At 45.5% G+C, this 26,550-nt stretch overlaps 1 protein-coding gene across 4 annotated transcripts in view; it reads right to left on the bottom strand.

Moving 5' to 3' along the window:
• Positions 1-26,550, bottom strand: part of LTBP2 (latent transforming growth factor beta binding protein 2) — a 1,918,131-nt gene that overhangs the window by 1,707,484 nt on the left and 184,097 nt on the right. The gene's annotated exons all lie outside the window — the stretch shown is intronic.

A 26,550-nucleotide genomic window follows, 5' to 3' on the forward strand; every position in this document is an offset into this window, starting at 1 on the left:
AACTTGGATCATCTGTATAACCCACACATTTCACAGTGTTACTCCTCAGCCATAAACAGTTGAAATGTGCCCTGGTGATGAGCCAGCTGTGATGTTTTTTCCTGGCCCAAACAAGGTACGGCTGTAATGTTAGCGTCCCACTTATGAGCTGGTGAAGACTGTCTGCTTGTGACTCCCGTCCTACGTACATACGTTTGGCTACAATTACCCTGGTCACGACTTGCTACAAAGTTCTTACTTTCTGCAGCAGTAACACAACTGTGGGAGGCAACGCAACCAGGACATTAGACTGACACATAAGATCCTTTACAGACCTCAACCAAGGTATTTGATCCACAAGTCCCCATTCAGCGTAGCTTTTCTAATGAACTGACATAACATGGCGTTTTTGTTTCCCCATATTCTCAGCCATAAGATGCTCGGGGCAGCTACCCAATCATCCTCCCAGAAGGCCATCTTCAGGTACCCATGCACAGAGGCACATGCGTCCACTTGCTTCAGTGCTTTATGTTGGGCGTGCGTCTCGGATTGGCAGATTTTCTTGGCTATGAAATTAAGTACATTTGGGTTGAAGAACTACTATCACCTGGACGCTGGTTCATTGAAGAACTGGAGCAGTCTTGTCCAGTTCTTTGTAAAATCTGTATACAATCATACAAAGAGTCATTACTTCAATGAACCATTGCCTGCGTGATATCGGTTCTTCAACCCAAATTCACTCTATCCCTCGCCAAGACAGAAGAGCACTGTCTTCTAATAGCCTCCTCGCCGGCAGCAGATTCTACTTACCTTCATAAGGTCAGCACAGTGAGCTGTGAATTCTAGTGCTCTACCCACCCTGCATATGCATTTAAGTGGCTGGTCCTTGTGGGGTTAAATGGACTCACATGGATGATCTTGGGTATAGTGTCAAATGAAGGCTGAAATTGAGTGTTTCTTTTGGCAGTTTCCATCAAGGCACATTGTTTACCTTTCCTCGCCACTCGTAAATCGCGAGTGGGAGAAACAACGCTACATTGCAACATCATCTAAGCTTGGCAGCATGTCATCTAATGCATGTGTGCTTCCATGCCACTTCAACATCCACCTCAGTGGCATGCATGTTTTCCATGGAGTCGGTTTTTTATTTAACTGACCATGCAAACTCTATTTTCTAACACAACCTATTGGGTGATTTGTGTCTCGTGTTGAAACCTTGTTTGTTTGTCCATTATGTGTTTTTGTTTTAATATGTTGTGTGTTGTACAGTGTGCTGCTAATTTCATGTTTAATGCTGCGTGGAATGGAACATTCTGCCAATATATCTTGTTTAATTCCATGTCTTCTTGTTTTTTTTTTATCTGGTGTTGTGTGTGGGTGTTATTTAATTGGGTTTGCGGATGATTGTTGCGGTTGAGTGTGCTATTTGAGGATGGTTGTGGGTTCTGGGAACTATATACTTGAGTTAGTTTAATAATGGGCATGAAAACATTTGTGAAACTTAGCCAGTTATGGCCATAGAGTTTGGACGGTTCAGTTAAAAATTGGCAAACTTTCCTGGAGAAGTTAAAATGGAAAAAAAGAGAAAATGCCTATGTAAAGTGTCACGTTAAGAGTAATTATACAGGTGTGACCACGAATACATTTTTATCAATCAGCAAACTAATACAGCAACAGAAAAGAGCACATCGCAAAATGCGCATTCTGGAAGAAAATCCTATCTTTTATCGGAACACCTGCATAGAAGTTCAAGAAAGGAACTAGAAATAACACTTCCTCCTCTGGAAACTAAATATGCTCACTTAATAATGTTCAGAAATGCAGTCTTACTACTATCGTTTAATAAACATGTTATCCTTTTCTCCCTAATAGAGTTCTTCTTGGCCACTTACGGTTTCTCTGTGCATCTGTCCCGCGACAAATCTGTTGTTGCATGTGGTCCTTGTATAAATCACATCAAATAAATACATATTTATCTAGAGTTCTTCTATGTGTGCAGTTCCTAGCTAACTCCTTATTATTGATAAAAAATGAGACAGTAGTGGTGATTGTTCTAGAGGGGTTGTGTGTGTGTTTCTATCAGTTGCAGTGTCTGTATGTTAGTGGCTGTTGGTAGGTTTATTTGAGAATGCTTTTGAGAATGCATAGGTGTGTGTAAGTGTGAAAAAGAGAGAGAGAGAGAGAGAGAGAGAGAGAGAAAGAGAGAGGAAATTGCAGGAAGAGTGGGTTGATGATTGTCATTACCCGTATGTGATCCGGAATGTGTGAGGGTGACTAAGTAGGTATCAATGTTCATGCTAGAATGAGTGCAAGTAAAAGAATTGGGCTAGAGTGGCTGTGTGTGCATTGTATAATTACTATACCAGTGTGTTCAATAGCGACTATGCGTGTACATACCAGTGGGTATGCTATGCTGGCAGAATGTACGCATAGGTGGTACAGCAGTGTGTGTTGAGGTGGTTATGAGTGTGTACATAGTCTTGACAATGAGTGGCTAGCTGTAATTCCCCACTAGGGGCTGTGTGTGTGTGTGTGTGTGTGTGTGTGTGTGTGTGTGTGTGTGTGTGTGTTCGTGTGTGTGTGTGTCTGTGTGTGTCTGTGTGTGTCTGTGTGTGTGTGGCGGGCTGTGAGAGTGTGTGATGTGTGTTGGTGTTAATGCTAGGGGCTTGTAGAGGGCCTCTGTTGTCGAAGTGAAGCCACCAAACCTATTATGTAACACCCTCTAAGTGCTTTATAGGGAACCCCCAAAGTATACTATCCTCACTTCTCCTTGTCTATCCAGAGTCCCTCAGCCACCCAGTCAAGTAATCACCTGAAACACGTAATAAATAATATTCCTTTTGGAGAATTCATCAGACTAAAAAGGAATTGCAGTGAAGAGAGTGAATATAAGAAACATGCAGAGAAGATGACAGAAATGCGAAGGAAGAGGATATAACACAAATATTGTAAAAAAAAGCATATCAAAAGGCTGATGGAATAAAAAGAGAAGATCTCTTCAAAACCAAAAACAAGGTAAAAAGAAGTGACAAAGAGACTGTTAAATGTATTACGACACAAACATCGGAAGATTCCACGTTATATAAAATATTTCAAAAGCATTGCACTGTGTTATTAGCTGACAAAGACATGCAAGAATACCTCACTGACAAACCAACAATCATATACTGCAAAACACCGACGATACGGAAGAAAGTCAGCCCTAGTTTCCTCAAACCTGACAGTGAATTAATGACCAATCAAGCAGAGGAATGTTAGTTAACTGTACCTAATGTGAATTATACATGTGGTTCCTGTGCAATTTGCAAATATATGATAGATAGACAAAAATAAAATGATAACTTTGCCCAATGGCAACAGTCACAATATCAAAAGCTTTATCGATTGCAATACAAAATTTGCTGTGTACAGAATATCAGGTTCCTAATTGGTACATAGGGATTACAATACATGAACTAAACATTTGAATTTTGGAACATATTAGAGCAATAACAAACAAGGATGATAAATATCCTCTGGCTAAAACATTTGGAGGAACAACAGAATGAGGCCCCATTAGAGACCTTAAAATGCACAGGTATTGGTATAGCAAAAAAGTCACCTACAGGTGGAAATAAATAACTAAAGTTGAGACAGCTAGAGGCTATTTTGATAAACACAATGGACACATGTTACAATGGCCTCAGCAAAGACAAATAACTATGAATTCTTTTTAGTAATATATAAGGTACTCAAACCTAAGAGAATAATAATTTCAAGTTGCAGTAACAACTCTTAAAAGTATGTCTTTACCATTAGAAATTGGAGAGTAATCAGATTGACACTGAGGACTCACTATAGCTCCATTCTAAGATAACAGTTGTAATTTAAAATATACAGTAGTCCCAGGTATTATTAAAATATTTTGTAAATACACAATCCCTTCACAGATATTAAAAATATTATTACTTTTCAAGCAGCATTATTGTTAACAATACATCAATTTCAATCGCAGTAGATAGACATGATAAGAATGATGTCATGGCGTATGTGCGTAATTCAATGATGTCACCATTATGGCATAATAAATAGCAGCCATTTTGTAAAACGTATTGCTTAGCGTACTAGCAAGTGCCCATTGAGCCCTACAAGCAAGGAGAGGGACTCAGAATTTGAGAAAAAGGGTCACAACATCCAAATTGTTTATCGGCCTTCTTTGAACATATGTTGAACGTATATAATATGAAGTCAAAATGGGCCACAGTAAATAGCAATGTTTCACATTTGTTTTTCTTCCGACCATTACACTAGATCACTATACTATAATCAGATAAAATTAGAATCCGAATAACCACCAAAACCAAATGAGAATTAACTACTGAAAAGCAAGAAGGTATTACATTAATTAATATAAATTCTTTTTAATTATGAAATGTATAGATAAATCATACGATCCAAATCTGATTATATTATCATTATTTAATCAATCTAGGAATGCAGACATATATAACAAGATGCATTTATCTCCTCATGATGAGCTATGTATATAGCGAAACACGTGTTGAGGACAAATTGAATTAATGAATATTAACTGGATTTCATAACAAATTCAATTGAGAGGACCCACTCATTTAGTGAAGATCGACTGCATTCGAGGACACATTTAATAAAGTAATATCAATTGGATTTACAATAAGGATCAATTGAATGAATGAAGATAACATTAAATTATGCATACTATGAGACGCTAAATTGGACTCATGAAAGAACAGATTTGATTAATGAAGGATGACCTAATCGCAAAGCAATTGAACTCAATTAATAAAAACAATGAATTGACAAGAATTAATTGAACATACTGAAGGACACATTATTGCAATTATTCTAAGAATTATTTCGAGAACATATCATTTGAAAAAAAAAAAATTAACTTTATTTTCAGTTCTTAAGAAAATAACATAATCAAACAAAAAGAATGTATGAAAGCATAGCACATGCATCACCCACATTATGAGAAACAGTAAGGTAGGACCCCAAAGTGCAGACCTGGGATGCAAATGTATCAGCGTCTGGAATCCATGTCAGAGTTGGGGTGTATTTGTAGACAGACCCTGACTGCTCTGACCCTGCCATGCTTTTCAAGTGCAATGCACCAATTTGCCCATGGAATGGAGGAGTACCAAGACGGGTGCTCTGAAGTAAGAGTATCCAGAGATAAAAATTGCACAGGGATTCAGTGGGAAACGTGGACTCGTGAACATCAGTAAAAGAGCAGGATACACAAGCACAGTTTATTGGTGAGTTCACAGCAAGGAAACAGTCACAGGCAACACAGAGAGCTTGTGTGAGTGACCGTCAAGCTACTATCTTGGTCTTGTCGGGAAGATAGTGCAGCAGGTTGAGAACTCACTGATGCAATATGTGTGTGATCTGCAGGTCCCAAGTTCCAATCCGGGCCTTTCATCCTTCCAAGGTCGATAAATGAGTACCTACTTTGTTTGGGTGATCATTGTATGTAAAATGTTTTTTGCACAGCAATTTGGTAAAAGTGCAATATAAATAACAAATCATTATCATTGCATGTTCAGAAGATGGAAGCAGTGCTTTTGGGTGGGCTCACCCCACCTGTACTAGCTAATATATTATTAGAGTGCCAGGGCAATTTAGGAATATATAATACATGAGCCCAGTTAGGAAATGGGTGGAAACACATGAAAAGTAGATGGGGGTATGGAGAATTATCCCTCTCACTAAGTCTGGAACGAAGAAGTTCAAGAAAGAAATCTTGGTCTCCAACCCAGGCCTACCCGTTGCTGATACCTACATCAGTGCTTCCTCCAGACAGACTCTTACCGACATCCTCTTTGTGGTTCCCTCTCCAGACCTATGGACCCCTCACATGGTCTCTGCGCTCTATCCTTTTTCCTCCTCTCCCATTAACGGTGGCACTCGGTGGGAGGTCCTCTTGGGCCCATTCCACTCCTCCAAGACCATCATTAATTTCTATCTGAATGGCACCGTCTTGGTCTAGGGCCCTCAGCCCAATCTCCTCCTTTTAGATAGGCATCACACACATCTACTTCCTTCCTTCTCCTGCTACTCCTACCAGCACCTCTCTGGCTACTCCGCCACCTCCTTCTTCTGCCGCCTCTCTGGCACTCTCCTCCTCCTCCTCTCTGGCTACTTTGCCACCTCCTTCTACCACCTATGCCCACTCTCTTGCCCCTGTACCACTTCCGAAATGCGTACCTCAAGCCTGTACCCCTCCACGGAAGTCTTTCAAATGTGTCAACCTGCTCCACGTCGCTACTCCCTACTCTCGCTCTGCTGTCAAACACTCCTCTGACATCCGTCACCTCCTCGAACAACTTGACATATCCTCGCTCTCACCAAGACTTTTTTCAATACCAGCCCGGTCACAAGTTTTGACACTCTCTTCCCTGATGGCTACAAGATCCTCTCCGAACCCAGAACCAACCACCCCAGAGGTGGAGTAGCTCTTATATTTACAGAGTGGGTCCCTGCTTCTGTCATTCCTACGCAGGCCTACTCCTCCTTTGAATGCCGGGTCCGCAGGCTCTCTATCTCTCCTGGTCTCACTCTGACTATAGCCACCATCTACAGGCCACCTGACCAGGTCGACCTCTTCCTCTCAGAGTGGGCTGACTTCTGCTCTTATCCCCTTGCCTCTACTTCTCAACTTCTCCTCCTCTGAGACCTCAACATCCACCTGGATGCTTCTAATCCCTCCGCAGGACTCTCCCGCAACCTCTGCAACACTCTCTTTCCATTCTACCCTCTGGTGTGACACACTCTGCCGAGCATACCTTGGATGTTCTCATCACCTCAGACGTCCCCCTACCATACACTCTCACCACTCCTCTCTCTTGAACTGATGACTTTCTGTTCACCTCTCATCTGACGCTCTTTGTCCCCCAGGCTAAGCCCACCCCAGAACTGCCACCTTCCTCCTTGGTAATTTGGCCCACGAAGCATGTGTCAGTGGATGCCTTTGCTGCTACTTTCTCTGCTCCTCCTTTCTCTGCTCCTCCCATGCCTGCCTCACACTCTGACACAGCCTTCTCTAACCTGCATCTTTCTATCTCCAACACTATGGACGTCCTTGCCCCTTTCATGAGAATCCATCTGAAGCCTACCTCCAAGTGCAACTATTGGTATGACTCTGACCTCACCACCCTGCAATGCAGGTGTAGGGTGGCTGAGAGGAACTGGAAGGCATCAGGTGCATCCTCTGACAAACGGGCTTGCTGCCTACTGCAAAGGCAATACAGACTCTCTGTCCTGTGCAAGAAGACAGCCCGCATCTAAGCCCATGTATCTGCGGCCTCTAATAAGACAGCCAAACTCTTTAAAATCTGCAAGGAGCTGGCCAATCCTTCTGCAGTCTCCACCTCTCATGTTCCCTCCCAGGCCCTCTGTACGGCTTTGGCTTCTCACGTCACCGGAATTCATGTCCTCTCTCTCCTCTTCCTCTCATTCTACTGCTCCCGGCCCCCCTCTGACCACCTCTCCCTCTCCTCCTACCTTCCCCTCCTTCTCTCCTACTACACCTGATGAGGTTTCTAGACAAGTCCGATCTATGAAAGTGTCATCCTAACAGGTGCTCCCCTGCTCCTCCAGAACCATCAAGGACCACATTGACAACCTCGCTCAAGCCTTGGCAGATTTCTACAATCACTCTTTTGCCACTGGAACTTTCCCCTCTCTCTTCAAGCACTCTCTTGTGCACCCCTCCTTAAAAAGCCTTCTGCTGATCCTACAGGTCTGGCAAACTATCACCTGATCTCTATCACTCCTTTCCTGGGCAAACTCCTGGAATAATTGTCCATCTCCCAGCTTACTATCTACACTGAATCTGTTGGTTGTCTCCATGACCATCAGTCTGGCTTCAGAGCAACTAGAGGCACAGAAACTGATTGCCTGAACACCTGTGAAGATCTGCTCAGTAATCTCGATTCAAGCCTTCCCTCTGTCCTCATCCTCCTTGACCTTTACTCTGCTTTTGACACAGTCAATCATGCCATCCTGATCAATCGACTCCGTGAGTACCTGGGCATCACAGAAATTGGCCCTGGAGTGGTTGTCCTCCTTCCTCCTGGACCGACCCTCCCAGGTCCAACTTGGGTCCTTTCTCTCCAAATGTGGTGTTTCCCAGGTCTCTAACCTCTCACCCTTGCTCTTCAATGATTAATTGGCCCCTTTGGCCCACCTTATTTCGATATTCTCCTCTAACTTTCAGTGTTATGCGGATGACACTCAGCTCTCTTTCAGGCTCCCATCAGCCTCCTCTCCTCTCTCGCTCATTCCTGACAGTATATCCGCAATTCAGGATTGGTGCGCCTATAACAACCTCTGCCTTAATACCAGTAAGACTGAGATCCTTCTAATTGGGATCCCTGCTCCCGCTTTCCCCCTCTCACTCTGGCTGCCCTCCCTGGGCCCTCTTCCTGCGTCTTCCTGTGAGGCAAAAATCCTTGATGTCATCTTCGACTCCACTCTCTCCTTCTCTCCCCACAGCACAGACCTTGCCAAGAAGGCCCACTACCAGCTGCACCTCCTCAGAGGTATTCTTCCTTTTTTCACTTTGCCACAGAAGCTCACTGTCTCCAGAGCCCTGGTTCTCTCTAGGGCAGACAACTGCAACAGCCTCTTTCTCAATCTGCCTTCCTCTACTCTCTGCCCCCTGCAACTAATCCAGAACAGGACTGCAAGACTTGTCCTTGGCCTCAAACCAAGGGACCGTATCTCTCAAGCCCTGAAATCTCTCCATTGGCTCTTAGTGGCTGCAAGGATCAAATTCAAGACCCTCTGTATCATCCAAAAGGCTTTCTGGGGCTAAGGCCACACTACATCCAACTCTTCCAAAGCACCAACCTTCTGGAGCCCTTCACTCGGCCACATCTAACTCTCTGAGGGTCAGCCCCTTCTCCAGGCAGAGAGTGGGGATAGATCTCTCTCCTCTGCAGGTGACTCCCTCTGGAATGGCCTACCTGCCCCTCTCAAACTTCTCTCTCTCTCTCCCCCCCCTGTTAACCTATCTGTCTGCTGTGCTGACTGGTGGTCTGGCTACCCTCAGAGTCTCACTGGTACTAGGCTCTTCCATGAGTAGTCACCCCAGCACAGCCTCCAGGCCCACAGAGCACTTAGTGGCTGTAACTGTAACCCTACAGTCCCCTGCCTCCTTGCACTTACCCAGAGCTGCGCTGCCCTGGCTGCACTTACTCAGAGCAATGCTGCCCCGATTGCACTCCCCCTTTCCCTCTCCCTGGCTCTCCCATATTTCTCCCCCCCCCCCGCACTTGCGTTCACACTTGCACGATCTGAATGACACAAGGACTAGTAAGATCATTTGTTTTGTCCTCCCTCTGTCTTGCCTCCCTTGTCTTGGTGCGCCTAGAAAACTTGCGTACAGGCGCGTTATAAATGACTTATAATATCATATCATTAGCCAATCAAGCAACACACATGGAATGTTGGAGATATGCAGCTAATACCAACCATTATTTGGGGTTCAAACCCAATAAGACAGTATAAAAAGTGACCAATGGCATTGAGGCAGTTAGGGCAGCGTTCAAGTAGGTTGTTGTTTTCACACAGAGTAGCAGGAGTAAAGAAATGTAAGTGGCTGATCCAGCTACCTCATTCCTTGAGAGAGATCAAACATCAAGGAGAGCTCGATGCAAGAAGCCTGCTGGGGGCTTTAGAGCAAACCTTGTCAAGAGCCAAAAGCATGCCCGCCGGGCGTAACATATCCAGTTTTTTGGCACAAAAAGGGAACAATACACCAGGAATGTATACCCAAACCCAGGGGAGAACCTATGAAGGGGAGACCCATAGCATGTTTGTAATAGGCTCACTTATAGAGAGGAACCCAAGACACTGAAGTAGGCACCACCCCAAGAGGTTGATGTGTGGCTGATGCCTGAGAATAATTTCAGCCTGAAATGTATGCAATCAGGGGAGAGAAAACCTTAATGTTAAATTGTTGAAGGCATCCCCTATCGCAGGACAGAGAGTTACAAGGTCTTGTCCTGGTGGCAGCATTCTGGACCAAGGACTACTGAACTCCTGCCAGTAACTTGTCTCCTGGAAGATTCATGAAGGCCAACAAAGAAATGTACCCGGGCACTTTAAATAGCTAGACACTGGTTGAACTGAATGACCCTTCCAAGGTGAGGCAGTCTTGAGATCTTGCTGTGCTCTTACGGTGTAGAATAGGGACAGTAACATTGGACTAGGCCAATAGGTCCTAATGGTATAGAAAGAAGCCCATGCCTTGATTTCTGTTACCCTCCAACCTGACAATGTAGGCCATAGATTCTCTCTCTTGTGTTGTGGGTCTTTTCTACAAGAACTCCTCAACACCTACCTCAAAGGAAATAAAGATTCGGAACTAGTGTTGACATCTCAAGTGTCTGGTGTATCCTCACTATTACAGGTGATATGAGCAATGAGCATATAAGGGTGGTTATGCCGAGAGCCCAGGCTTATGACTAATACTTTTCTTTTTCACATGCCTATCATCTGGCACCATGTTCCTCAACATATGTAGACCATTCCCAACTGTCTGTCCTTCCAAATCATCCCTGCAAACCTGGTTGTTTCAACTATCTTTAATCACATCTCATCTCTTTCCCCATATTGCGCAAAGCATCAGAACAAATTACACCAGTTGTGCGTGTCACATGCTGTACTCACCCAATAATAAGAAGACTAGAATCCCACTGTTGTTGGCATCATCAGACTCACCTAGTGCCTCACTACTACCTACAAAAAGCACTCATCCTTAGTCTTATGGTTGCTCACATCAGCAGTCTCACACCTAGAGTTTCACTGCTTACATCATGTCAAGGATGGCACTCTGCCAAGAGTGGTACAGGGCCCCCAGGTAGGGTTTGGGTGGCTGTGCTGGTGTAAGGTGACAGATAAGCACACACACAGCAGGAAGCTCAACAAGAACGAAGAGTAGGCAACTGTAGTTGTGAACAGAAAGATGCAGGAAATACAAAGGTACAAACAAACTGGATTTCCTCTTGGAGTGTATGCAGAAATGGAAAAGAGTGTTCCACGGACCTTTGGAAACTCCAGCCTTCTGCACAGATTACTATTACAGGGGCCCACTCTGTCTTCTCATGGCTGGGAATAACAGCTGTGGGTGTCTGTAACACTGAAAACGCGACAAGGGAAGGGGCAGAGGTTGCCTGCCAGAAACCAACAGTCAAGCTCTGTACAAAGGATCAACATAAGACACAAGGGAGACAAGAACAGAAATAACCAGGGAAAAGGAAGTCTAAGAGAAATCTAGCAGAAGGGAATGAAGGAAAAAACAGTAGAATAGAAATGGGTAAACTAAAGGGGAGGACAGAGGACTCAAGTAAGAGAAGGACAGGGATCAAGAACAAGGGGTTACATACAAGGAAGCGAGCAAGGGAGCAGCAGACAGGAAATAGGGGGCTGCAAACAAGGAAGCAGGACTGCAGTAACGGATGGCACAAGGTGCAGAAAAACTTTAGTGGATTGCAGAGGACTGTAGTAGGCTGCAAGGCAGCAAGTCCAGGGGAGCAGGACTGAGAGCTGTAGTAGGCGGCAGACAGAGAGCCCAGAGGAGTAGGGCAGCAAGGAGCGAACCCAAAGGAACAGGGCATTGAGGCAGGGCTGAAAGCAGAAGAGAGTCGCAGGCTGCAAGGCAGGGAGCCCAGAGGACCCGGGCTGTAGACAGCGAAGGATTGTAGGCTGCAAGGCAGAGAGCCCAGAGGAGCAGGGCAGCGTGGCAGGGAACCCAGAAGGCTATGGCTGTAGGCAGCGGAGTGTAACAGGTGCAAGGCAGGGAGCCCAGAGGACCAGGGCTGTGAGGCAGGGAGCCCAGAAGGTTAGGGCTGAAGGCAGCGGAGTGTAACAGGCTGCAAGGCAGGGAGCCCAGAGGAGCAGGGCTGTAGGCAGCGGAGGGTTGCAGGCTGCAAGGCAGGGGGCCCAGAGGAGCAGGGATTTGAGGCAGGGAGCCCAGAAGGCTAGGGCTGTAGGCAGCAGAGTGTAGCAGGCTGCAAGGCAGGGATCCCCGAAAGAGCACTGGATCAAAGCAGGAAAATGCAGCAACAGGAACAGCATACAAATTCGAGTCACAAGGCAAAAAGGGACTGGGAGGACTCTTGATGCAAGAGACTGAGCTCCTGCAGGCAGCTGCTTAAATACAGCCCTGCCCTGTACTGAGGCATGCTAATTGGCAGCACCTGGAGCAGCACAACTGAAGATAATCTGTCTCCTCCCTCTCTGGTCCTGAGATGGTGGAAGCAGCACTGATCGCTAGGGCATCTGGGGATTGTGGTTCCAATACTGACAAATGGGAATGGCCAGGAATTGATAGCTGTAGCAAGGTGCATTATGGTACATGTGGTTAGCTGAATTAAATAGAAAAGTACCAATGTCGTACAAATGGAAATTAAGGACCAAAATGTGAATAGGGGTTGTTTAAAGAGTATTATGAAGATAAACAAGTACCATATCATCCATGATGGTTGCCAATGTGTGCGCCAGTGGCACACGCATGACACATTATTACCAGTATCAACCCTGGAGTCTCAAATGTCAAAGTTTTATTTAATTCTGCAATTTTAGATTCGTATTAGTGAAGATGTGTAAAGCATACATCAACATGAAAATGGTTAAATAACAATGCAGCTATACATGACAAGACAGGATAGTGTCAGAAAGAACAGACATACAACATATAAAGAATTGCTGATGGTTAGGAATTAACAACAGCAGCACCTTCCAAGAAGGGGATCCAAGTGACATCTGATAGACAACAAGTCTATGATGTAGCGCAGAACCACTGGGTGGAATTACTAGATAACCAGCTTTAGATTGTTGTTGTCTCTGTCACCTTTGCCAGTGTCCCTTTCCCATTCAGTGTTCTGTCTCCATGAGCCAGCAGAGAAAGGGAGGTGGAAGGCGTCATGGAACCATCACACAATACTGCAAATACCTTGCCTGGTTCCCTTCTCTCTCACCTCCCCTGTGATTTCCCTCTAGCTCCCCACCAATTCCAAATCGAAAAAACACCTGCTGTTCTGACACTCTCCTCCAACTCCCTTGTGGAAGTCTGTCTTACTCCCCAACACATCAAAAGGAATAAATACCCGCTGTCCTGCCATCCTCCACCACCTCCCTAATGTGACTTTCTTCTGCCTCTTCGTCCCAAAAAAGGAAAAATATACCTTCTACCTGCCCTTGCCTTTCACAGCTTACCCTGCCCATTCTGCCACCTCTCGCGGTTGAGGGTGTGGCCTGTCACCTTGAGAGCGAGAGGCCAGCATGTGAATGCTGCCCTGCTCTCTAACAGGCCGGTAGCCATGGGTCTGTTTCTTTGCCAGGCACGCGGTCACCATGCTGTTGAGAGCAGTGTCACGCTCCGGAGTGGGATTCTCATTGTCGGCAGGACAGCATGGTAGGCCGGCCGCCTCTGCTTCTTTGTGGTCTGAGGAGACATCGGGGAGTCAGAGAAAGGCTGTCTTCCTCTGTCATGATGTGATGCCTGTGGAAACGATTTACAATTCCCACCGTTGTGATATCATAGTAAGGGACTGCAGAATTTAGAAATCTGAATTATTTCTACATATGGTGAGCTTGAATATGTTGCATATTAGAGTAGAGCACACTTGCATTGTCTTTTGATCTTTCAATGAGGTTTCTAGTATATTCCGAACCCGAAATATTGTAGAAATGTGTACATGATCCAAAGTGCCATGACCACCTTGGAAGCCACTTGAAGTAGATCCATCATTTAGACACGTGCTCCATGGAAGCTTGGAGAATGTTTTGCTGAATACACATAGTGCAGACAGCCAAGGGCATGAAGAGCTTCCCAGAGGAAAATGTGAGCCAAGAGCATCCATTTTACAGACAAGGTATTCTAGCTACCAAGGTCATTGGCTGGAAGCCCAGACATCAGAGCAGAAGAACATAGAAAAACCAAACGTTTAACATTTGCCGTACAACCTATGCCTTTTATTACAAATGAAGGGGCGTACTCTTCGCTGTTTGGCAAGAGAATGAACAGATAACCAGACCCCATACGCCAACCTTCATGATGCACTTGTGAACTGCGATGTGATTGGCCGCAGGTAAATCAATACACCTTGTGATTGAACTGTGCTATTTCAGATAGCAAGAAGAGATACACCTCCCAGTTATCAATAAAGAAGAAATAACTTCTATTGTGTGGGTGGGATTGGAGATTTCCCAAGCCATTGCTTTATGTCTATATCTTCATGTGTTAATTCTGTTCGCTGCATCCTTCTGAGTCAGGCTCCTTGCGTCAGTGTTGTGTGATAGTGGCTGGGTGGCTCCCTGCAGGTGTACTGAAGTGCAGGGTGAGCAAGGTGGAGAATGAATACCAAAGCTGTCTAGGGGGTTAGATGAGATAAGGCCTTGCCAGCCTATGAGGCACCCCCATTAGAGGGTGGGGTCCTAAAAGATACCTCATGGGCCATCATGCGGTCACACAAAGCAACCAACGGTCACAGCATATACAGCAAAAGTTTAAAAAAATAACTGAAAACTCCAAGTGCTATTTCTAGTGACAAGGCCACTTAGAAAATAGGATAAGAGATGGGCAGAGTTAGATAGGTGAATTACATATCTTTGGCTGAATTCTTGAGGGTGTTTTGCAGTCACGTAATGTGAATGGATGCCTTTCCTTTGCATTTCTGTTTGTTAGATTTATTGTGGTTGATGGAGATAGCATCTGTCAACCAGCAAGGAAAAGGGAAACCAAAGAACAACTTTTCAAAATGGACCAGTTTAAAAAAAATAAATGGGCCTTTATAAAATAAATGGGCCACAAAATGGAAAACAAAGATCAGAAGAATAGGAGGAGCCAAAGCAGTTAGGAAATAGGCCGGAAAAGTCTGATTGGTGTGGTGAAGTGCCTACATCAAGCATCACAAATACCATTAAAAAGGGACTTATCTGTGCCATGCATTCCCTCCAAGAAGGGGTGTAAAGAGATAATAAGGTTAAGAAAATGGCCCAAAGCAAAGTGAACTGACAAAGGCCTGCCTGAAAGAGCAACAGAGACACCACTCACACATTCTGTTATTTGTTGGAGATTTCAGCCTCTTGTTCACTATGACAATGAATAGGATAACTGTTGGATTGCACCTCTTGCTCGCTGCCAAGATAAAAGGGCGCTGGTGTATTTAAATACATGCATGACAGAGAATAATTTTCTTCAACAGTGTAAAAATGTGCAACTATTTCCAAGGCCTCTGAATTAAATTTAAAGACTGACTTATCTGTGCTGAAAGCAAGGCTGAGAACCAAACAAGAACTATGCCCCATGTAAAAGACAGTGGGCCTCATTACAAGTAGGGCGCAAAGGGATACCGGGCACCGGTAATGATAGCGGTGCCGGTAATCCCTTTGTGCCCTACTACGAGTTCCCTTTGCAGGTCCTTCCTTAATGCCTGCTTTTAGTAGGCGTTAAGGAAGGGACCCGCAAAGGGACACCGGGGTCAATAACGGTACCGTAATTTACGGTACCGTTATTGCCGCCTTCCCCTTCCCATTGAGCCCCATGGGGGCACAAACGGGAATGGGGAATGGCCCTGGTGAATGGGGAATTACCGGTCCCTCCGACCTCGGAATGGACCGGTAATTACTCCATTCACCAGGCCGGAGTCGGAACAATTTTGGAGGCAGCCATGCCGCAAATAGCGGCGTGGTTACCTCCAAAGTCGGAATGAGGCCCAATGACAACAACTTTGGAGTGCATGTACTGCATTTACTCATGTTGAGAAACATGAGACAGATACAGGAAAGTCTGGAATTTAATCACCAGTGCAATGTTCCTGGATTCCCAGCATACAAGGAGAATCAATTTCTATTACGATCATGCCCTGGATAGAGAAATTGGACCTGCAGTTTAAATGTGATTTGTATTCAATTACCACATTTTCTATATATTTTGGAGTACACAATGATGTAAAATGTAAGGCCTACTACAGCCTCATGTGAAGCAGTATTTAACTATATTTGTATTTACTTTGAATAGGGCTTTGATTAATATAAGTCAAAGACCCAGACATGTCCCTATAATTGCTGAGGGCAATTTGAAACTGTCAAAGTTTCCTTTTCTGAAACTGCTGCTCAGGAATGCAGAATGCAACCACACGAAGAGGTCATACAGAGACCTTGGTTATCGAGGGGTAAGCATAGTCATACATAATATGTTTGTGATAACTGAAATTAGCACAGAGAATTCCTCCTTTCTTAGGAAATAGTGTAAAGTGTTAAACCCCTGCAATCTCTTTATCTTTGAATACACAGGCAGACCCTTGTGTAATGTGGAATGGCAGGGGGTTTTAACATTGTACGTGTTACTGGGGAAGATTACCTCTCCAGGTTATCAGGTAATATTATCCCCACCAATAATATCGACTTATATTTGGTAGTCGGGAATGGCCATAGTTGATATTATTAGTGGGGTCAATTTTGGGAGTAAGTATTTTAAAGGGAGCGGTGTTTACCCCCATCGCAGGTTCAATGGGTTAATATTGGCACAGAAATATGGTGACATTCTTGTATGGCGATATTTTTGCGGGGATATTAACACATGGAACCCTCTCCAGCCCATCCTTGTGGGGCTGCAGGAAAGCTCAATAAGATGAAATTGAAAGCACTACACACACAGGTGTATTTAAATCTGCACACACCGTTGTATTCAAAGTCACATACACACATGCATAGATTGAAAGTATCACATTCAAAATTACAGACATACGTTCATTAAAAACTACACATGCATAGTCTGAGAATACCGCACACACTGGCTGATTTTCTAAGCTAATAAATCGTTTAAGTAAGACTATATTTACTGAGCTAAAAAGAAAATTGTGTACGTAAATGTAAATCTACTAGGCTAAAATAAAAATAGTGTAAGAAGCACTTAAGCCATTTGTTGGTGCAAGGGTAACTTACACTATTATTTTAGCTTAGTAAATCAGCCACACATGAGTGCAAGAATCATTGAAAGTATTGGTTTCTTATTTAAACCCGCAGGAGCCAGATGTAAGCCAGATGTAAACTGACCATTGTCTATATTTAAATAACCTTCACATAGCTTACATATTCACTACCTTACACTTGCACAGGTGAGCCAGGGTGAATGGACATGTGTTGATAAATATATATTTAAGCAGCTTTTCTCTGCTCCATACTTGTCTTGATACTGGAGAAAGGCAAGTATCTGAAAATGCAATGTTATCATCGAAATAGATTGTGTGTTTAGATATAATCAATAGAAATGCCTAATATCCTTTAGAATAAAAGTTTTGTTGATTTCCTGTGTGAAAAGAGTAGCGAGATTCTTATAGGCAGATAGAATTAGTTTGAATGACAAATTGCAATTCCGCATATAACATTGTGGTGATCTCCATGGTGTAAAGCTGTATACCACCTCCGTGAAAGTAAATTTATTCTTTCAAATAAATTTCGGATTTTGCAAAAAAACACTTGTTTGTTTACTGCCCAGAATTGTAGAGTGGGAATGCATACCAAGGGGTATGATATCAGCTAAATTGCACTAGCAGAGCCTGTGAAATAATATCTAAGACAAATAATTCTGCAGCAGACACACAGCCAGTCACCCTTTGTAACTCAGGAGGACAGAGAACAGTGACTTTAACCATGTATTGCAAAAGAGAAATGGTAATGAAATCCAAGAAGGTGGCTGAGGTTTTATAACCTCCTTCCTGGGCCATGTGACTATGGGTTGGAAACAGAGAATGCGTGGGAATGAAGAGGAGCTGACACCAATAGACCAATACGATCAGTGAGAGTTGGTCATCTGACACCCCACCAATGGGATAAAGGCTTGAGAGGTATGAGAAGGGGAAGAAAGACACACATAGGAGGGGAATGCGCTGTGAAAATCTGGAAGACGTGACGGCGAGGTGGTCGCTGTTGAAGGCTGGGGCTGAGACGGCCCAGAGGGTGCAGTGAGCAGGATAACTCTTACCTTAGTTTGACAGGACCCAGAAGGGGCGCTGTACCAAAAACCTCAGGATTTGTTTTGTATCCTAGACACCGCAGCATGAAGACAGCAGAGAGGCTGGGATAGGAGCGAAACCTGTGAACCACTGGCTGGAGGAACGCAGAGAGCCCAGGAGACAGATTCACCCATGGAGTAACGGATGCTGGAAACACAGCCAGAACGTTTCTAAGAGGTTCTGCAAGAACTGGGAGGCCCGACTGGCCTGTGGTGGGAGAGGTGGTTGGCTCTGAGAGTTGCTGCTAGAAGCAGGTATGGCGACAGAAGCTTGAGGGCAATGAGTTTGGATGAGACAGAATAAGAGAGAGAAATGGGACTGTGACGAACAGAAGGGTGACCCTGCCGGAACAAGTAGACTATTTGGGGTTGACTCTGCATCCTGGAAAATGTATTGAAAGTACAACACAAGCAAAAAGACAGTGTGAGAGAAAAAATACCTACCCTGAAATCTGAGAAATGTGGTCAAGGTATGAAATAGTCCATACGTCTCAGTGAGAGAAAGAGAGCCCTGACAATGCAGTCGCAGGTACTTAATCGAAGTATTTAGTGCGCCTGTTAGATATCCTGTGCAAAATGGCGCCCCTTTTGTGAGGTGAGGATTCTTGATGGGCAAACTAACACACCCTAATGGCATCCTTGGCATTACACAACGGTACTGCAGGCCAAGATCAAGATTCATTCATAAAATGTGTGAGTTGTGAAACAAATTCAAAAGCTCAAAAAGAAAATATAGTAAATGATATACATGTCCAAACCAAGTGATCCCAATAGCAAATATGGTACTTGTCAGCTTTCTGGGGACCTCTGTGAGGTCTACTTCAGGGACTTTTAAGTGGGTAAAATGCACTGTGTATGTCCCAGGTTCCACCAGTACCCATTCTAGCCACTGGCTCTGGCCCACTGGTTCTTAGCCTTGTAGGATCTGGGGACGAGCATTGCAGGCTCTAGCTCATGGACCTTACACACCAAGACAATGAGATTTCCTGGCAAGAATGAAAGAGTAGATTTTTGGTTTTGGTTTTCATGTTGTTATTGCAAAAACAAACCCCCTAATTGAACTAATGCACAATCCTAACTGTTTGGCACAAATACAAGGAATTGTTCCTGTGTGAGGGTGTTTGGTGAGCACAGCAAGTCCTCCATCGTGTCCCCCTTCAGTGGCACGGGCCAAACTCAAGACTTACTCGCAAATGACATGCAAAGTGCAACCAATGCAAAAGCTCAAAGGGAAAATAGAGCAAAAGAGATCAAAGCTCAAACCAAATTACGAAACAAAGCCCATTTTCTAATCTAATTAACATAACACGATCTGAGGGGAAATAAAGGACAATACAAGGGAATCCATAAAAAAACCCATCCCTAACTGGGCAATAAACTCAGTGGGATGCACGGTGAGGTGGATGTCTATAAGGGGCACTGGGAATCACAGACACACGTCAAAGCATGAGAAATACATGCCCACATCTTTGGCACGGGCCACACATTTCACCAGCTGGGCAAGGCTGAAGGCCGTGTCCTCCAAGGCCGCCACAAAATCGCAGAGCCCGGCACATGGCTCCTGGTCAGGAAAGCTCAAGATAGCTCAATGCATTTCAGTGCCAGCTGAAGTCACCCCTTCACTGGGCAGGCTTATGGAATGTTGTGCTGGGGATCTGCTAGTTATCTTCAGCTTTCGTGGGAGCCTCTTGTGTGGTCAGCCCCTGACTCTAATACGTCAGTAAAGTGCCCTGTAGCGTTCACTGCAGGGGTGTTGCTAGATCTGGAAAAGACCCGGGGCTACGCTAATGTCAGGACTGTCGGGACTGGGGGCTAGTTAGCCTTTTGGTTGTAGCTACGGAGATTCTATCCGGGCTACAACCAAAAGACCAGGGGCTATAGCCCCCTTAGCCCCCCCCTAGCAACGCCTCTGGTTCACTGGTCCTCTATGCGCTGCTGACTAGCCCGGGATACCCTGGATCATTCATGGAACTTCCTACATCAACCTTTATCTTCCTAGAGATGAGTCAGGTCAAGCCTGGCACACTGCAAGATGTTTGAGCCTCCCTACTCACAGACACCTCTCTTCTACTTACACCATGCCAACCTCTGGGCTGCCTTAGTGACAGGAAAGCTGTAACAAAGCTATATCGTGGAATGAAGGGGTTCACAGATGTCCTTTTATCACACCAAATTCCATAACCCTTCAGAAAATGAAATGTGTAGCTTTCCTCGGCCAGGAGACAATGTTGACATTATTCGACAACTTGTCCATTTTGGGTCCCAAAAGCCTTTCAGTGCTGAGGACTTCCTGGTACTGATCAGTGTACACCAACTAACAGTGAAAGCTAGGAGGAATACATGCTTCCTCGTTTCCATAGCTTTGTAACCCCTCTAGGCCAGCCACTACAGACCGGTAACCATACTGCAGGTGTCAGTCTTAAGTGCACACTGATAGAAAACCATCCTTAAGTACACATTATAAAGGACTCGGAGTACTGAACTGATGTATGACTTGAAGCAGGGATTGCCATTTCACAGAAACAAAGGCACGTGCTGCCAGTGTTTTAGGACTCATTTCCCCAGTGGAGTCATAACAGAGTGCAGAACAACCACCCAAGAAATGCAAAACGTACTGGGGGCACACAGAGGGCAGATGGCATCTGTTACATTTTTATGTTAGGTTAATAAGATTGTATACTGTGCCCACTGTGAGAGAAAGTGAACTCTGGCATTGAAATCTAGGAGGTGTGGGGAACATGCTGAAGCGCCCCAAACACGTTCTCAGAAGACAGAATCTACTGCCAGGATATTGCATTCTGGGAAAAGATGTTAACACCCTTGAAAAACACATCAAGAGACTTTAAACCAAGACACTGCATTCTGGCAAATGGAGTGGATTTCCAAGGAAACCTCACAAGACCTATGATAAAAAGCACCTTTCTGATGATATTAAAAGGAACTGCCATTATAGCGTCTTAATGGTATGACTTGCCTTTTCGTCAGCTTCTTTCACCATTATAGGGAAATAATGAGACAGACCAAGAGCTTCTTAAAGGGCATTCGCCCAAAATACCGTTAAAAAAAGGATAGGGTGAAGGGGCACAGGTAATATGAGTCCACTTGGCAGCTCGATGTATTCACATTTATAAACAACACACCACAGGCTTAATTGCCTCTTGGCGCTTTCAAACAGCTGGGATTGGTAACAGTGGCCCCAAGATTGAATAGAAAAGGAGTGGGAGAAGCCACATCGGACATGTGAGCCGGAGCAAGTGTTGCAATGCTCCCTTCAGTGAACAGCAGCAAGGCAAGCCAATGTGATGTTTCCTCTGGGCAGCCAACGGGGGGACGAGGGGGCAAACGCAAAGGGTTAATCATGTCTGCATGCTGGCCCCCCTGCAACCGGCCCCGCCATGTCATGCTCCTGGACCAAGAGCCGGGTTGCTCTTCAGAAAGGTAAACAACATCGTCCTAAAATGCCCCTGGGCCCCTGAGTTTATATGTGTAGCCAATGCATCCTGTTTGCAGGCACAGTCGTTTCTCTCGCCTGCTGCTGCCTCCCCCCCACTGTCCTTCCCTTCCACAGATCCCTCACTGCTTTCTGTATCCAGTGTATGGATGTCCAGGTTCACCCCAGGATCATTGCTTCTAAGTGTTTTCCCAATGTTTACTACACCAGATATATTTACACTCAAGTCCGCCCCCCCCATATCTTGCATCCTGCCCCCCCCCCCCCCGCCTGGCCCCACTATGTTTTGCTTCTAGCTATTCCTGCGCTGTATTTTGATCTCAGTGATCCCCACTGTATCTACTTACAGGTTTTCCCAATATATTGCTGTCAGGTTTATGCCCAGTGTGTTTCTGCACCCACTGTGTGTTCATTCAGGCTCCAGCCCACCCTCCCTTGCTTCTCTGCATTTCCCCACCTTATAGCGATTACCATCGATCCCACGCTGTAGCTACTTACAGGTGCCCCCCCCCACTATATTTTGCTGGCAGGTTTCTTCTCAGTGTGTGTCTGAACCCACTATGTTTTGATTTAGGTTCCAGCACACCGTCCCTTGCTTCTCTGCATTCACCTTGTGCATTTCCCCACCTGATTGCGATGATCATTGACCCCCCCACCGTATCTACTTACAGGTTCCCCACACCCCCCACTATATATTGCTGACAGGTTTCTACCCAGTGTGTGTCTGCACCCACTGTGTGTTCATTCAGGTTCCAGCCCACCGTCCCTTGCTTCTCCGCATTCACCTTATAGCGATGATCAATGATCCCACGCTGTATTTTTGCCTTTTTCTTTTAGGGGATCACCATTGACCCTTGCATCCAGGTTCTTCCCCCGCTGCGTTTTGCATCAAGGTTTGCACACACTACTTTACTTTTAGGTGATTTCCCATGGGATTTTGCATGTGTCCAAGGGATTCATTGTCACTAATCCATCCCCGCTGTACTCTCTTGCCCACTAAGCGGCTCGTGCTTCCATTAGTCACGCAATCAACGTTTCTACAAGACAACAAACTGCAGGCAATCCTTCTAGACTGCATCTATTCTCCATGTTGGTTGAATTGGCTCCTAGATGTGCCCAATCAGAGGCTCAGATAAGCCCTAATGTATCCATGCACTATTAAAGTAGCCCTCTAAGGTTATGGTACTGAATCCCTGCTCCGATTGTGACTTTATCCTGAATTATGTCCTGTGAACTGTGACCCGCTGTATTGTTCTTAGACCCATGATGACTCACCACAGCCCAAGAGTTACAAGTTTGGCATACGGCTGTGCTGAAATGGGCAACATTATAATAATATCTCCACAGGTTGTGATGCTTAATTTAAGGTTACGAATAGTTACACCACTTAACTTACTGGGGGACAGTGCTACCATTTGCCTCTGTGTTATTATCAACTGAGATGAGTTTACACTAAGAGTCCATATCCATCATTGTGATATTTAGTTTAATCTATTCATCTAAATATTATTCACTATCACATTGAACATAATAGGGTTCAGGCTATAGCATTTCATACGGTTAGGGTGCAAGGCTTTCACTGCCCACAGTAGTAGGAGCGACACCCATCTCACCCCTTGCGTCTTCCCTTTATGTTTCCATGATCTGGCACACAGGATATGCTTGCTTTCTAGGCTTGGCAGCCTTGCCTGACATGCTTGGCCTCTAGTCTTGCTAGCCCCAGTATTACTACTCTGGAGTTTGGGCTTCATTATAAGTTGGCCGGTTGCAGAATTAATGTGCCAGGGTATTAACTTATAGCAGCACCTTGCGCACCGGCCAACTACATCTTTGCCGGTGAGGTGCGCGAATGACCTCCATCTAAGAGCTGTAGGTAATTTTGGCACCTCACCGGCAAACATCGCTGGTATTACCGGCACTGGTAGTACTGGTGCTGGTAAAGCCACCAAAATCCCCCATGGAGTCCAATGGGAGCACATGGAATGGGAATTTACATCAGGCACCAGCACTCATAATCCAGCAGTAATACCGTCCAACCAAGTGCCGGTATCAGTATTTCAGTTTGCCAGTACCCTGGCGGGTTTACCACCAGGATACCGACAAACTTATAACAAGCCTGTTTGGTCAATGAAATTAAATGTATTTGCTGCCCACGACTGAAGAGACATCTTAAGCACATCTTGAATACAACAAACAGCCACACATACAATTATTAATACTTATATATCTTTCATAAAACTACGTACAAGAAAATATTCCCCCCTAATTTAGACACCAATGAATTTGCCATCTAAATTGCTTGTACTCGAGACCCACAATCTATGTAGGTCTCAGGGTCTGGGGTTGTGCTCACCTGAGACTTCTTCTGCAAGGTCCTGCTTGCAAGTGATCCTAGTCTGGCCCTCTGCTTGGAGCGGGTATCGTGCAGGTAAGGGTGAGACTCTCCGGACCCCACCCTGCCTGACAGGTAACAACACAGGCCGGGTGACTCCTGGAGCAAAATGCCTAAAGCAGGAAAAAACTTCCACAGTGTAAGGGGGGAATAACCCTGTGCCACTGATGTAGGATGAAAGAGGATGGTTGGAAGATGGAGCGTCCAAGGAAGGTCAATGGAAGAAGAACAAGGTCATCTGACCCATGAAAAGAGTGTCAGTAGCCACCTTTCCCTCTACCTACTCTACACCTTCTACTCCTGCGACTGACTCCCACCCTGACACAGCCGTCTCTAACTTTAACCTCTCAGTTTCCAACACTCTTGATATTGTCATGAGGGTACGTCTGAAGCCTACCAAAAACTGCCACTCTTAGTACGACTCCGAACTGGCTGCCCTTAAACTCAAGTGCAGGGCAGCCAAACGGAAATGGGATTCGTCAGGCGCACCCTCTGACAAACTGGCCTGCCGCCTCCTTAAAAGACAGTATAGACTCTACAACCGCACCAGGAAAAGAGTCTTTATTTAATCCTGCATCTCTGTGGCATCCAATAACATGGCCAAACTCTTCAAAGTCTGCAAGGAACTAGCCAATCCAACCGCAGCCTCCTCCACCATTGCACCCATCCAGGCAATTTTCTCGGTCCTGGCTGCACACTTCAACTCAAAAACACAGGATATCCTATCCTCTCTCTCTTGCTTTCCACCTCATACACCAATATCTCCTGTACCGCCCAAGGCCACCCCCACCCCTCCCCTTCTTCTCTCCTCTCTCCCCTGTCACAGCTGAGAAGTTCACTATACAAGTCCGGTCTATGAAAGCCTTCTCCAAACAGATGGACCCCTGTCCCTCCAAAACCATCAAGGACAACATTGACTCGCTTGCCCCAGCCTTGGCTGACCTCTGCAACCTCTCCTTCGCCACTGGAGATTTCCCCACTCCTCTTAAGCACTCCCTGTGCACCCTCTCCTCAAAAAACCTTCTGCTGACCCTTCCATTCCGGAAAACTATTGCCCGATCTCTATCACTCCTTTCCTGGGCAAACCCTTGGAGAAGTTGGGCATTTCTCAGCGTACCCTCCACACTGAATCTGTTGGTTGTTTCCATGACCATCAGTCTGGTTTTAGAGCATCCAGAGGCATGGACATTGCTCTTATGAACACCCATGAAGATCTGCTCTCAAATCCTCATTCAAGCTATCCCTCTGTCCTCATACTACTCAATCTCTCCTCTGCCTTCGATACAGTGAACCACAACACCATGTCTCCGTGATACCTTGGGCATTACTGATCAGGCCCTGGCATGGCTAACCTCCTTTCTTTCTGACCGCTCATCCCAGGTGGAATTGGGGGCCTTTCTCACACCTATCACTCTCTCTATGTGCGGTGTTCTCCAGGGATCTAACCTATCCCCCTGGTTTTTCAATGGCTACATGGCCCCCCTGGCCTGTATGATAGCCACCTTCACCTCCAAATTTCAGTGTTATGCGGATGACACGGAGCTCTCCTTCAGGCTACCCTCTTCCTCTTCCTCACTCATACCTTATCTGTCCGCAATTCAGTCGTGGTGTGCTGCAAACGACTTCTGCCTCAATGTCAGTAAAACAGAGATTGTCCTCATCGGGACCTCTGCTCCCACCTTCCCTCTTTCTCTCTGGCCAGCCTCCCTTGGCCCTGCGCCTCAACCTACCAACGAGGCAAAAAATATGGGGGTCATCTTCGAATCCACTAACTCCTTTCTCGTCTCACATTGCGGACATCTCTAAAAAGTCCCACAACCAACTGCACCTTCTCAGAGGTATTCTACCTTTTCTCACTTTCCCCCAGAGGCTCACTGTCTCCAGAGCCCAGGTCCTCTCTAGGATAGCCTACTGCAACAGCCTCTTTCTCAACCTTCCTTCTTCTTCTACCCTCTGTCCTCTTCAACTCATCCAGAACAGAACTGCAAGACTTATTTTTGGACGCAAGCCCATGGACCGTATCTCTCTGGTGCTGAAATCCCTTCACTGGCTCCCCATGGCTACAAGGATTAAGTTCAAGGCCCTTTGCATTGTCCACAACTCTTTCAGGGGCCTGGGCACGCTCTATCTGCAATGCTCTGTTCCCAAATACTCTCCTTCCCGAGCCCTCCGCTCGTCTTCCTCCAACTCTCTGCGGGTGAGACGCTTCTCCAAGCAGAAACTTGGGGGAAGATCCTTATCCACTGAGGGTGCCTCCCACTGGAACAGCCTCCCTGCATTTGGCTTGAGGGAGTGAGCGAACCAAACGGAATTACAGTTCCCGACTGCAAGTCCCGCACCGCCTGGCAAAACACTGCTTTTCCTCGACCACGCGGGCACAAAACCACTGACTTCCAATAGAATCTGCATGCATTAAGCACCTTATAACAGAAGGATGGTTCCATAAGAATCCATTGTACATGCCTCTAACAAGTGGACATTACACAAGACATTCACACTATGTTACACTTTCAAATGTAAGTAACTTTCAATCTGTTTCCGCCAGGTTTTACAGGCATGTTGTGCACCTGGTAGTGCAAATGAGGACCACTGCACAGGGAGGACCAAAGTGGACACAGGTGCACATGTTGATAGTCTACTACATGTAACTTAGAGATCATTGATAATGCCCGGACTCTACCC

Source organism: Ambystoma mexicanum, chromosome 14 (assembly GCF_040938575.1).
Source record: "Ambystoma mexicanum isolate Mex_15411 chromosome 14, UKY_AmexF1_1, whole genome shotgun sequence".
Classification (NCBI taxonomy): Eukaryota; Metazoa; Chordata; class Amphibia; order Caudata; family Ambystomatidae; genus Ambystoma; species Ambystoma mexicanum.